The 12,322-nt window shown below is 38.8% G+C and overlaps 1 non-coding gene across 1 annotated transcript; it reads right to left on the bottom strand.

Moving 5' to 3' along the window:
* Positions 1–3,167: 3,167 nt before the first annotated feature.
* TRNAY-AUA (transfer RNA tyrosine (anticodon AUA)) lies at positions 3,168–3,239 on the bottom strand. The gene has a single exon. It is a non-coding gene; the product is annotated as a tRNA-Tyr (tRNA).
* Positions 3,240–12,322: the final 9,083 nt, after the last annotated feature.

Here is a 12,322-nt window from a genome sequence, read left to right as displayed (position 1 = left end):
GGTGCTATGGGAACATGTTATACATCCATGATTATAGTCTGCATGTTCCTCACAACTAAAAATGCTGTAGGTCGGTGATGAATTACATGCCCAGAGAAGTATTCCAACAAAGTAAATGTAAATATAAAAATAATCATAATAAAATAAAATTTCACTCTGTTTTCAGCAATTTTATCCCACATCTTGTCACTGTTCCCTCTTTGTTGGCTTGCCTTCTCCATTTTCTGCTCATCACATTCATTATTTTAAGCTTGTTAGTATGTAAGGTGTTATTGTTACTTAGTGTGTTTCATTTCATTAATAGGTATCTCTATGAAAGACACAGACTTCAGAAAATTTAAATAATGAGGACAAGATTGTGCAGGTGGGAAAAGACAGGACTCTAAGACACTTTGCTTCCTAAACTGGTGTCGTTTCTCTCATACATGTTCCTTTCAACAAAAATGATGCCTTCTACCAAAGAAGTAGCATGCCCATGATGAGCCACTTAACCTCCCTGGTCCCCAATTTCCTCATCTGTCAGTGAGAATTATGAATCCTACACTGACTATCTCATATGGTGCCTGCAAGAAGAAAGTAAGATAATGTATGTGAAGAAATTTCTGAAGTGCTAATAAAAAATTAAAAGTGTCATTTTATTATCTCCACATGGAAGACAGCTGAAGAACACTGGGATTTAAAATACCAGATTTGATCTCTTACTACTTGTGTTACCATGACAAATAGTGAAAGTCATTTGGACCTAATGCTTTTTCCAACTATGACTCAAAAATATGAGCTAAATGATCACACAGGTCCCCACTATTCACTGAATCAAGGTTTGGATTAAACTGATGTCTGATTCATGGTTTCCCAATTTCCAGTACCCTTTAAGATTTTGAAATAAGTACCAGATTTGCAAAAAGAAAAAAAAAGAAAAAAAAAAAAGCAATTAAGAATTCTTAGAAACAATTTTCTAAGGGCACAATGCCTTAGGATTTTGAGTAAGAAAACCAGCTGTGCCTACATTATACTGCAGTCACCATCTTTGTGTGTTTGTCGCTCAGTTGTCTGACTCTTTGCGACTCCATGGACTGTAGCCCACCAGGCATCTCTCTGCATGGAATTCTCCTGGCAAGAATAATGGACTGGGTAGCCAGTCCCTTCTTCAGGGGAATCTTTCAGACCCAGGGATCAAACCCTGGTCTCCTGCACTGCAGGCAGATTCTTTACAGCCTGAGCCACTAGGGAACCATACAGAAAGTTCCCAAATAGTGCCAGTGAAGAGTGGTGAAAACAAATTCCATTTTTAAAGACTCAGGTTGGCCATTAGTGTAGTTCCAGAATTGTGAGTATTTCACATTAACCAAGCATCAACAAAGCTGGATTTAGAAGTGCCCTCAAAGGTCCACCACACTCACAGAGCAAGCCCCAATGTTCCATGCTCCCTTGTAGATGCAACAGCTGAGCCCTGAGCAGAAGTGGTAGGTAGGTCCTCCACTGAGTGGTGGCTGCTGTGAGGTGGTTAGAGAATCTGCTCCCTGAGCCAAAGGACTCTGTCAGGACAAGATAGAGTTCAGAAGTCCTAGTGAAAATAAATAAGAGAAAACTTCATTTAAAATGGAGTCAGGAGGCCAAAGAGTCGGACAGGACTGAGCAACTGAACTGAACTGAGGAGGCCCCAAAGAGGACTCTCATGCAGGTACAGCCATGCAGCCTGCATAACCAAGCAGAAAGGACAACAGTAGGGAAGTCTATTTGTGTAGAATTCTTTGTGTAGAATTCTCTTCTCAAGTTCTTGTCCCTGTTGGTAAGAATTTACTTTTTGATCTGCTACAAGGAGAACATTTTTCACATGGGAATTTCATCTCCTACTTTTAAGAAAAGGAAGGAAGGGCCCTCCCTACCCCAACAATAGTGCACTAGCCACCCTTGCAGCCAAGGAGAACCTGCCCCAACCTTGAACTCATTCTCCACCAGTGAACTTTTATCCAAAGCAACTCTCCCCAGGTTCCTCCTAAAACCTAATAAGCATTGACTTTCCTTTTGTCTCTTTGTGAGAAAGCAGATAGATAAGTCCCTGGGCTGATCAGCTGGAATTTGTCAGGCTGAGCAAATTGGAACTTGTCTCTCTCTCATATTTCAAGGAAAAATAGCGGGAGCAGAGAGGATCTGAGTCCTGCTGGAGTAAAAGACAAGATGATCATATCTATAATTCTTGAGGTCAAGGAGACCTCCTTGAATAAACACTTGCAGAAAGGTTTCTCAGGGGTGAGAAAGGGAGAGAGTACTACCCCATACTATGTGCTATTAATCTCCTAGAGACCTTCCCACTGGAATCCATCTTAGCTAAAAGATATGCATGTATATCAGAAGGGCCCTGGGTCAGATAAGATATGGGAAATGAAGCAAGATGGTTGGCCAAAGGAAAAAAGACCCAGAAGATGCTCCCATATAACCAATTTAAACTACCCTTTTAGGGATCCTCATTAGACGATGTACACTCTTGTCTGGATGGGTAGTTCTGCTTGTCTTCTGTCAAATTCTGTGCCTATTTTACTATTTCAGTCTTCTTGTAAAACTTTTTTTCAGAGAAGTCTAGAGCAAGGGATCTTCTACTAGCCACCAGTCCCTGGTGGTCTTATGGTTAGGATTCCTGGTTTTTACCCAGACAGCCCAGGTTCAATTCTCAGGCAGGAAATTAAGATCTGACTTCAAGTTGCCACATGCTGCTGTCACCCTGAGCTCATTTGGACTTGCCTTTGGTTCATAAAATCTTGCTTGTCCTGATTCCTAGGTGAACACATTTTGCTCTTTCTACTGGTTGTTTTATCCTTAATGTCAACAGTTACAGTCTGGGAACTTTGGGTTTTCATCTCTGCCACCATCTCTTCTGTATCAGTAAACAATCCAGGTGGTAGGGAAAGATGGTCCCATTTCAATCCAGCAGAATCACACAAGATCAATCCCTGGACATCAATGCAAAGTCATTTCCTGTCCAGGAACTGAGATGGGAAGGACCAGGGTGGATTTCAGAAGGGCTAAGACCAATCTCAGTGAAAGTGAAGTCGCTGGGTAGTGTCTAGCTCTTTGTGGCCCCATGGACTGTAGATTACCATGCCCCCTGTCTGTGGGATTTTCCAGGCAAGAGTACTGGAGTGGGTTGCCATTTCCTTCTCCAGAAGATCTTCCCAACCCAGGGATCGAACCTGGGTCTCCTGCATTATAGGCAGACACTTTACCATCTGAGCCACTAGGGAAGTCAGTACCCAAGAGCAAATCCTAGTCCTTGACAGAGCACAATTCACATTTTGCAAAAGGTGAAAACCTCGTGTGTACAAGATTAAGATACAAATGAACTGAAAACAGTGGACTTTATTAAAGACAGTTCATATTGATCACAAAAATCAATCAGATACATGTCACAGATATTTTAAAAATAAATATTATAAAGTCTCAGATTGTTTATAACCATTGCTAACAGTCTACTCTAAAACAAATGAACCCAAATATGGGGGAAATAATCTTTATATTAGTTGAACTGAAATATAATCAAAATAGTATTTTGATATATAAAAGGACATTTAAGGGTTTGTGGAGAAGGAAATGGATACCCACTCCAGTGTTCTTTCCTGGAGAACCTCAGGGATGGAGAGCCTGGTAGGCTGCCGTCTATGGGGTCACACAGAGTCGGACACGACTGAAGCGACTTAGCAGTAGTATCATGGAAAAGTTATTGAAAAAATATCAAGACATGAAATTTTATGAAAAATGCAATGATGATAACTAATATCATCAATATTTACAATGTGCCAAGCACATTTCTAAGATATTTACATATGTTAACTTCATTCTCATAAACATATGAAGTAGGCAATTTTTCCCAGTTTCTGGATAAGGAATCCTAGGATCAAAGAGTTTAAGTAACATGCAAATTACTCAGTGTCCCAGAGAGAGTACACCACATAGTCGAGATCTAAAACAAAGTGCTTGGTTTCAGGTTCTTTACTTATAATGACTATGCTACATTAGCAACAACATACACACACATAATTAATACTGGACTCATATAAACCAAAATATGACTGGTCATTGCACTATTTAAGGTCATTTATAGATCATCTTTTCAACTTAATAACTTTTTTCTTTTTCTGCTTACATGTCCAGTTGCTCCATTCCATCCCAAAGAAAAAGAAAAGCAAGAAGGCAAAGTGAGTTTATGAAGAAACCTTACAAATAGCTAAAGAGAGAAGTGAAAAACAAGGGAGAAAGGTAAAAGTATACCCAACTAAACACAGATTTCCAAAGAACAGCACAGACAGACAAAAAGGCCTTCTTCAATGAACAGTGTATAAAACTAGAATAGAACAACAGAAAGAGAAAGACTGGAGATCTCTTCAGGAAAATTGGAGATGTCAAGGGAACATTTTGCACAAGTGCCAAGTTGCTCAGTCGTGTCTGACTCTTTGCGACCCTATGGATGGCAGCCCGCCAAGCTCCTTTCTCCAGGGGCATTCTCCAGGCAAGAACACTGGAGTGAGTTGCCATGCCCTTCTCAAGGAGATCTTCCCAACCCAGGGATCCAACCTGCGTCTCTTATGTCTCCTGCATTGGTGAGTTCTTTACCACTAGTGCCACCTGGTAAGCCCGTGCATAAGGAAACAGTCAAAATAAGGTCTTCCAAGGGAAGAAGCTGGAGCAACGAGAGGTGCCCATTCACTAAGGAAAGTCACAGTAAGGAACCTGAACTCCTTTCCTATTTGAAAAGAAGAGCCAGTAGAGAAAGCAGAAAGCAGAAATGAAGACATTGAATTCCTATCACTATGACTGCAGTGTGGAGGGAGGCAAGTCAGGAAGCTGCTGGAGTAATCCAGGACATAGAGGTCTTGGATTTCAGATGAGGGAGACATGTTTACAGATTTGAGAAGCACTATGGAAATAAATTTCACATGGCATGCTAATTTTACTGTAGAAAATGAGTGTAATGTAACAGTCTCTGACTTTTGTAATAGTCTTATTTGGATATTGGGCTTACACTGTCATTGATCTATTGTGGGCATAACTTGTGAATTTGGAGGCTGAGCAGAGAACATTTGCAAGTAAGGGAATTTTTAGTGTATCTGGACCTCTCTTGGGAGTTGTGAATTTAAAATAGGTGCAAGCATGGATTTGGGGACATATCCCACCTATTCAGGTGAAGACTTGCCATTTATAGGCCTGAATTGTAAAACTGCTACATTGTTATTTCCCTAGTGCTATTCCAGTGTTTATGTTCAATAGAGTTCAACTCTGCAACCGTATGGACTATAGCCCATGAGACTCTCTGTCCATGGGATTTTTCAGGCAAGAGTACTGGAGTGGGTTGCCATTTCCAAAGATGGACATAATAAAGGACATAAATGGTAGAGACCTACCTAACAGACACTGAGGAGATCAAGAAGAGATGGAAAGGATACATGGAAGAATTATATTAAAAAGATCCAGGTGAACCAAATGACTATGATGCTGTGGTCAGCCATCCAGAGCCAGACATTCTGGAGAGTGAAGTCAAGTGGGCCTTAGGAAGCACTGCTATTAATAAAGCTAGGGGATTGACAAATTTCAGAATTATTCAAAACCCTAAAGGGTGATGTTGCATTCAATATAACAGCAAATCTGGAAGACCCAGCAGTGGCCACAGGACTGGAAAATGTCAATCCTCATCCCAATTCCCAAGAAACATAGTACTAAAGAATGTGCTAACCATCAGACAGTTTCACTCATCTCCTATGCTAGTAATGTCATGCTTAAAATCTTGCATGCTAGGCTTCAGCATTATGCAAACCTAGAACTTCCAGATGTCCAAACTGGATTTAGAAAAGGAAGAGGAATCAGAGATCAAATTGCCAACATTCACTGGACCATAGAGAAAGCTAAGGATTTCCAAAAAAACATCTATCTCTGTTTCACTGACTACACCAAAGCCTTTGACTGTGTGGATCATAATAAACTATGGAAAGCTCTTAAAGAGATGGGAATACCAGACCATCTTACCTGTCTCCTGACAAAACCTGTATGAAGGTCAAGAAGCAACAGTTAGAACCCTGTATGGAACAACTGATTGGTTAAAGATTGAGAAAAAAGTATGACAGGGATGTCTACTGTCACCCTCTTTGTTTTATTTATATGATGAGCACATCATGAGAAACACCAGGATGAATGAGTTACAAGCTGGAATCAAGATAGACAGAAGAAAAACATCAGCAACCTCAGATATGTGAATGATACCACTCTAATCGCAGAAAGTGAAGAGGAACTAAAAAGCACCTTGATGAGGGTGAAGGAAGAAAGTGAAAGAGCCCGTTTAAAACTAAATATTAAAAAAACTAAGATCATGGCATCCGGCCCCATACTTCATGTCAAATAGAAGTTGAAAAGGTAGAAGTAGTGACAGACTTCCTCTTCTTGAGCTCTAAAATCACTGCAAATAATGACTGCAGCCATGAAATCAGAAGACATTTGCTTCTTGTCAGGAAAGCTATGACAAACCTAGACGGTGTGTTGAAAAGCAGACACATTGCCGACAAAGGTCCGTATAGTCAAGGCTATGGTCTTCCCAGTGGTCACATACAGTTGTGAGAGCTGCACTGTAAAGAAGGCAGAGCACCAAAGAGTAGATGCCTTTGAATTGTGGTACTGGAAAAGACTCCTGAATCCCTTGGACAGCAAGGTGATCAAACCAGTCAATCTTAAGAGAAATCAACCCTGAATACTCATTGGAAGGACTGATGCTGAAAGTACTTTGGTCATCTGATGTTAACAGCTGACTCATTGGAAAAGTCATTGATGCTGGGAAAGATTGAGGGCAGAAGGAAAAGAGGGCATCAGAGGTTGAGATGGCTGGATGGCATCACTGAGGCAATGGACATGAACTTGGGCAAACTTCGGGAGATGGTGACGGACAGGGAGGCCTGGTGTGCTGCAGTCATGAGGTTGCAAAGAGTCAGACAGGACTGGGCAACTGAATAACAATAGCCAGTTGCTCCAGCACTATGTATTTTTGCAATTATTTTATTTATTTTAATTGGAGGTTAATTACTTTACAATATTGTAGTGGGTTTTGCCATACATTGACATGAATCAGCCATGGGTGTACATCTGCTCCCCATCCTGAAACCCCCTCCCACCTCCCTCCCGATACCATCCCTCAGGATCATCCCAGTGCACTGACCCTGAGCACCCTGTCTCATGCCTCGAACCTGGACTGGCAATCTATTTCACATATGATAATATATATGTTTCAATGTTATTCTCTCAAATCATCCCACCCTCACCCTCTCCCACAGAGTCCAAAAGACTGTTCCTTATATCTGTGTCTCTTTTGCTGTCTCACATATAGGGTCATTGTTACCATCTTTCTATATATATTCCATATATATGCATTAGTATACTATATTGTTGTTTTTCTTTCTGGCTTACTTCACTCTGTTAATAGGCTCCAGTTTTATCCACCTCATTAGAACTGATTCAAATGCATTCTTTTTAATGGCTGAGTAATATTCTGTTGTGTATATGTACCACAGCTTGCTTATCCATTCATCTGCCAATGGACATCTAGGTTGCCTCCATGTCCTGGCTATTGTAAACAGTGCTGTAATGAACATTGGGGTACATGTGTCTCTTTCAATTCTGGTTTCCTCGGTGTGTATGCCCAGCAGTGGGATTGCTGGGTCATTTGGCAGTTCTATTTCCAATTTTTTAAGGAATCTCCACACTGTTCTCCATAGTGGCTGTACTGGTTTGCATTCCCACCAACAGTGTGAGAGGGTTCCCTTTTCTCCACACTCTCTCCAGCATTTATTGTTTGTGGACTTTTTGATAGCAGCCATTGTGACTGGTGTGAGATGGTGTCTCACTGTGGTTTTGATTTGCATTTCTCTGAAAATGAGTGATATTGAGCATCTTTTCATGTTTTGTTAGCCATCTGTATGTCTTCTTTGGAGAAATGTCTGTTTAGTTCTTTGGCCCATTTTTTATATTGGGTTGTTTATTTTTCTGGAATTGAGCAGCAGGAACTGCTTGTATATTTTTGAGATTAATTCTTTGTCAGTTGCTTCATTTGCTATTATTTTATCACATTCTCAAGGCTGTCTTTTCACCTTGCCTGTAGTTTCCTCCATTGGGCAAAAGATTTTAAGTTTAATTAGGTCCCATTTGTTTATTTTTGCTTTTATTTCCATTACTCTATGAGGTGGGGTCATAGAGGATCTTGCTGTGATTTATATCAGAGAGTGTTTTGCCTATGATTTCCTCTAGGAGTTTTATAGTTTTTGGTCTTACGTTTAGATCTTTAATCCATTTTGAGTTTATTTTTGTGTATGGTGTTAGAAAGTGTTCTAGTTTCATTCTTTTACAAGTAGTTGACCAGTTTTCCCAGCACCACTTGTTAAAGAGATTGTCTTTTCTCCATTGTATATTCTTGCCTCCTTTGTCAAAATTAAGGTGCCCATAGGTGTGTGGATTTGTCTCTAGGCTTTCTATTTTGTTCCATGGATCTATATTTTTGTCTTTGCAGCACTATGTATTAAAAAGGTTATCCCTTTTCTATTGAATTGCTTTCAATTAAGTGTGTTTTTTTCTTCTTTTTTAAAAAAATTCATTGGAATATAGTTGATTTACAATGTTGTGTTAGTTTTTGGTGTACAGAAGTGTGAATCAGTTATATATATATATATATATATATATATTTCCACTCTTTTTTAAGATTCTTTTCCCATATAAGCCATTAGAAAGTATTGAGTATAGACAGTTCCCTGTGCTATACAGTAGGTCCTTATCACTTATCTATTTTATATATAGCAAAGATAGAGAGTTCATCTGCCAATGCATAAGATGCAAGAGATATGGGTTCTTCCTGGGTTGAGAAGATCCTCTGGAGGAGGAAATGGCAACCCACTTCAGTGTTCTTGCTTGGAAGCCTAGGAGGAGGAGGAGCCTAGGCCAACTACAGTCCACAGGGTCACAAAGATTTAGACATGACTAGAGAGACAGACAGTGTGTTATGTCAACCCTAATAAGTGTATCCTTTCATGTAGCTTTTTCAGTAGGTATTCTATTGATATATGCATAACTTATCACAGTCTACTAGTGCTACCTTTTCACCAATTAGAGTGAAATATAATAATTTTTATTTCATTTTTATTTATTCTATTTATTTTTATGGAAATATAGTTGAGTAGTAAGCTTTAATTATAAAAAGGAAACTGCTACTTCTAAAATTTACACGTAAAATTGCTTTAAAAAAATGCTATCATACACCTACACAGAAGTCAGTGATAGAATGAATGTATATGATATAAAAGATGCCATCTGTTTAATTGTGTAGCCAAATCAAAGTGAATTTTATTTATGTCAAAGGAGTGTATTGGCTCAAAGCTGAGCTGTCACCAAGTTGACTCAACTTAGGGAACATGTCTCCCATTCTTTTTATTTAGGATTTCTTTATATTTTTAGTTGTATTTTAATGGTCTAAAATAAATGTGTATGTATATATTTTAAATAGCAGGAAGATTGTGGTAAATAATGCTTTTAAACCACATAGGGTATAAAGGTAAAACTATTCATAGCATTCAAGCAAATGGAATCAAGAACACCTCAAAGAAGTAAACTATGCAAAATTTATTCAAGATCATACATTAATCTTAGTTTAATACTCACCCCTTCAGACTCATTGCTTAGGCAGTTTAACAGAGACCAAATGTTATGAGCCTAGGCTCAGGCATCCACACTTTGGTGTCAGTTTAATCCCCACTATTGACCGCTTGGTCTGGTAACGTTTTTAACCCCTGTGTCTCAGTTTCCTCATCCAAAAGTGAGAATAAGAATGGCACCTACCTCATATGGTTTTGCAAAAATTAAATCAAATACGAAGTTCAATTGTTATGTAGTAAGTGGTAAGTCATCATTGCAGATGATGACTGCAGCCACGAAATTAGAAGACAGCTGGCTTCTTGGAAGAAAAGCTATGACAAACCTAGACATTGTATTAAAAAGCAAAAGCATCACTTTTCCAACAAAGGTCCATATAGCCAAAGCTATGGTTTTTCCTGTAGTCATGTATGGATGTGAGAGTCGGACCATAAAGAAGGCTGAGTGCTTTCTTTGATGTTTTTGAATTGTGCTGGAGAAGACTCTTGAGGTTCCCTTGGACCACAAGATCAAACCAGTCAATCCTAAAGGAAGTCAAGTCTGAGTATGCATTGGAAGGACTGATGCTAAAGCTGAAGCTCCAATACTTTGGCCACCTGATGCAAAGAGCTGACTCATTGGAAAAGACCTTGATGCAAGGAAAGATTGAGGGCAAAAAGGGAAGACAGTGACAGAGAGTGAGATGGTTAGATAGCATCACCAAATCAATGGACATGAACTTCAGCAAATTCCGAGAGGTAGTGGAGGACAGAGCCTGGTGTGCTGTAGTCTATGTAGTCACAAAGAGTCAGACACCACTTAGCAACTGAACAGCAACAAGTGTTAAGAAGTGCCAGCTGCTATTCTTATTTATGGAATTAAATAACAAACAATTAGATAGGCTGCAATATGCCTTCCTGACAGTGTTTCTTTATAAAAGGATAACTCTTGTGAACATAGGAGAAAGTGATTTAGATGAAACTGAAAAGTCTAGCTACTCAAAATGTGTTCCTTAGATAGCAGCACCTTCATCATCTAGGACTTTGTTAGAAACTCAGACTCCACATACTGCCCCCAATCATAATCAGAATCTGAATTTTAGCAAGAATTTTTGGAGGATTTGATTGCCTGTCAGCAGCACTCTGCACAGAAGAAGATGCCTAAGATCAGAGACCTCGATCCCATGCATCTTTTATTTCCTGGTATCATCTCTAGGCCTGTGACTTCAGGAGCCCCAGCTTCCTTCAGTGAAACATTTCCTTGGTCTAGCTAAGACAATCACCTGTCACTGATTCTTTATAGCTCAATTTCAATTCTAATGCTAAAGAATATATCTGCCAGATAAGCATATCGGTTCAGTCACTTAGTTGTGTCCGATTCTTTGCCACCCCATGGACTGTAGCATGCCAGGCTTCTCTGTCATCACCAACTTCTGGAGCTTACCCAAACTCATGTCCATCGAGTCGGTGATGCCATCCAACCATCTCATCCTCTGTCGTCCAATGGAATAGAGAGTCCAGAAATAGCCCCCACACACATTGTCAACTGGTTTTGGACAAGGATACAAAAAACACACAATAGGGGGAAAAAATAGTCCTTTAAACAACTGGTGTTGGAAAACTGGATATCTGCATGTAAAAAACATTAAATTGAACTCTGATCTTATACCACACACAAAACCAACTTAAAATGGACTTTTAAAGACTTAAATATAAGAACTGAAACTGTAAAACTCCTAAAGAAAAGCATAGGGGAAAATCTACTTTACTTAGTCTTGGTAACGCTTTCTTGGATATGACACCAAAATGACAAGCAACAAAAGCAAAAGTAGGCAAGTGAGGCATTAAACTAAATAGCTATTGCACAGCAAAAGAAACAATCAACAGAATGAAAAGGTAAGCTGTAGAATGGGGAAAAAATATTCGCAAACTATATATCTGTCAGGGATTAACATCCAAAATATGGGTGGAACTCCTCAATGATAAATAAATAACCCAATTTTAAAAAGGCAAATGATGTGAATATAAATTTCTCAAAAGACATACAAATTGTCAATACATACATGAAAAGATGCTCAAAGTCACTAATCCTCAGGGAAATACAAATCAAAACCACAGTAAGATATCACCTCACATTTCTTAGGATGGCTCTTATCAAAATAATAATAACAATGTGTTGACAATGTTGTGGAAAAATTGGAGCCTACCATTGGTAGAAATGTGAAATGGTGTAGCAGGTATAAGAAACAGTATGGAGGTTCCTCAATAAATTAAAAATAAAACTATCACATGATTCAGCACTCCCACTGACAAATTAATGGATAAAGAAAATTTTATATATATATATATATATATATATATATATATATATATATATATACACACATATATGCAATGGATACATACATACACAACACACATACATATTGGAGAAGGCAATGGCAATCCACTCCAGTACTCTAGCCTGGAAAATCCCATGGATGGTATAAACACATGTAATACATATGCAGTGAAATATTATTCAGTCTTAAAATTGAAAAAAGTTCTGCCATTTGCAACAAGGATGAACCTGAAGGACATTATGCTAAATGGAATAAGCCAAACACAGAATGATAAATATTTTAAGATTTCACTTATATGAGAAGTCTAAAATGGTCAAATTCATAAAAGCAGAGAAT

This window comes from Bos taurus, chromosome 4, assembly GCF_002263795.3.
Source record: "Bos taurus isolate L1 Dominette 01449 registration number 42190680 breed Hereford chromosome 4, ARS-UCD2.0, whole genome shotgun sequence".
In the NCBI taxonomy this organism is placed as follows: domain Eukaryota; kingdom Metazoa; phylum Chordata; class Mammalia; order Artiodactyla; family Bovidae; genus Bos; species Bos taurus.
Note: the sequence above shows the minus strand (reverse complement) of the source record. Positions and strands in the feature narration are given on the sequence as shown.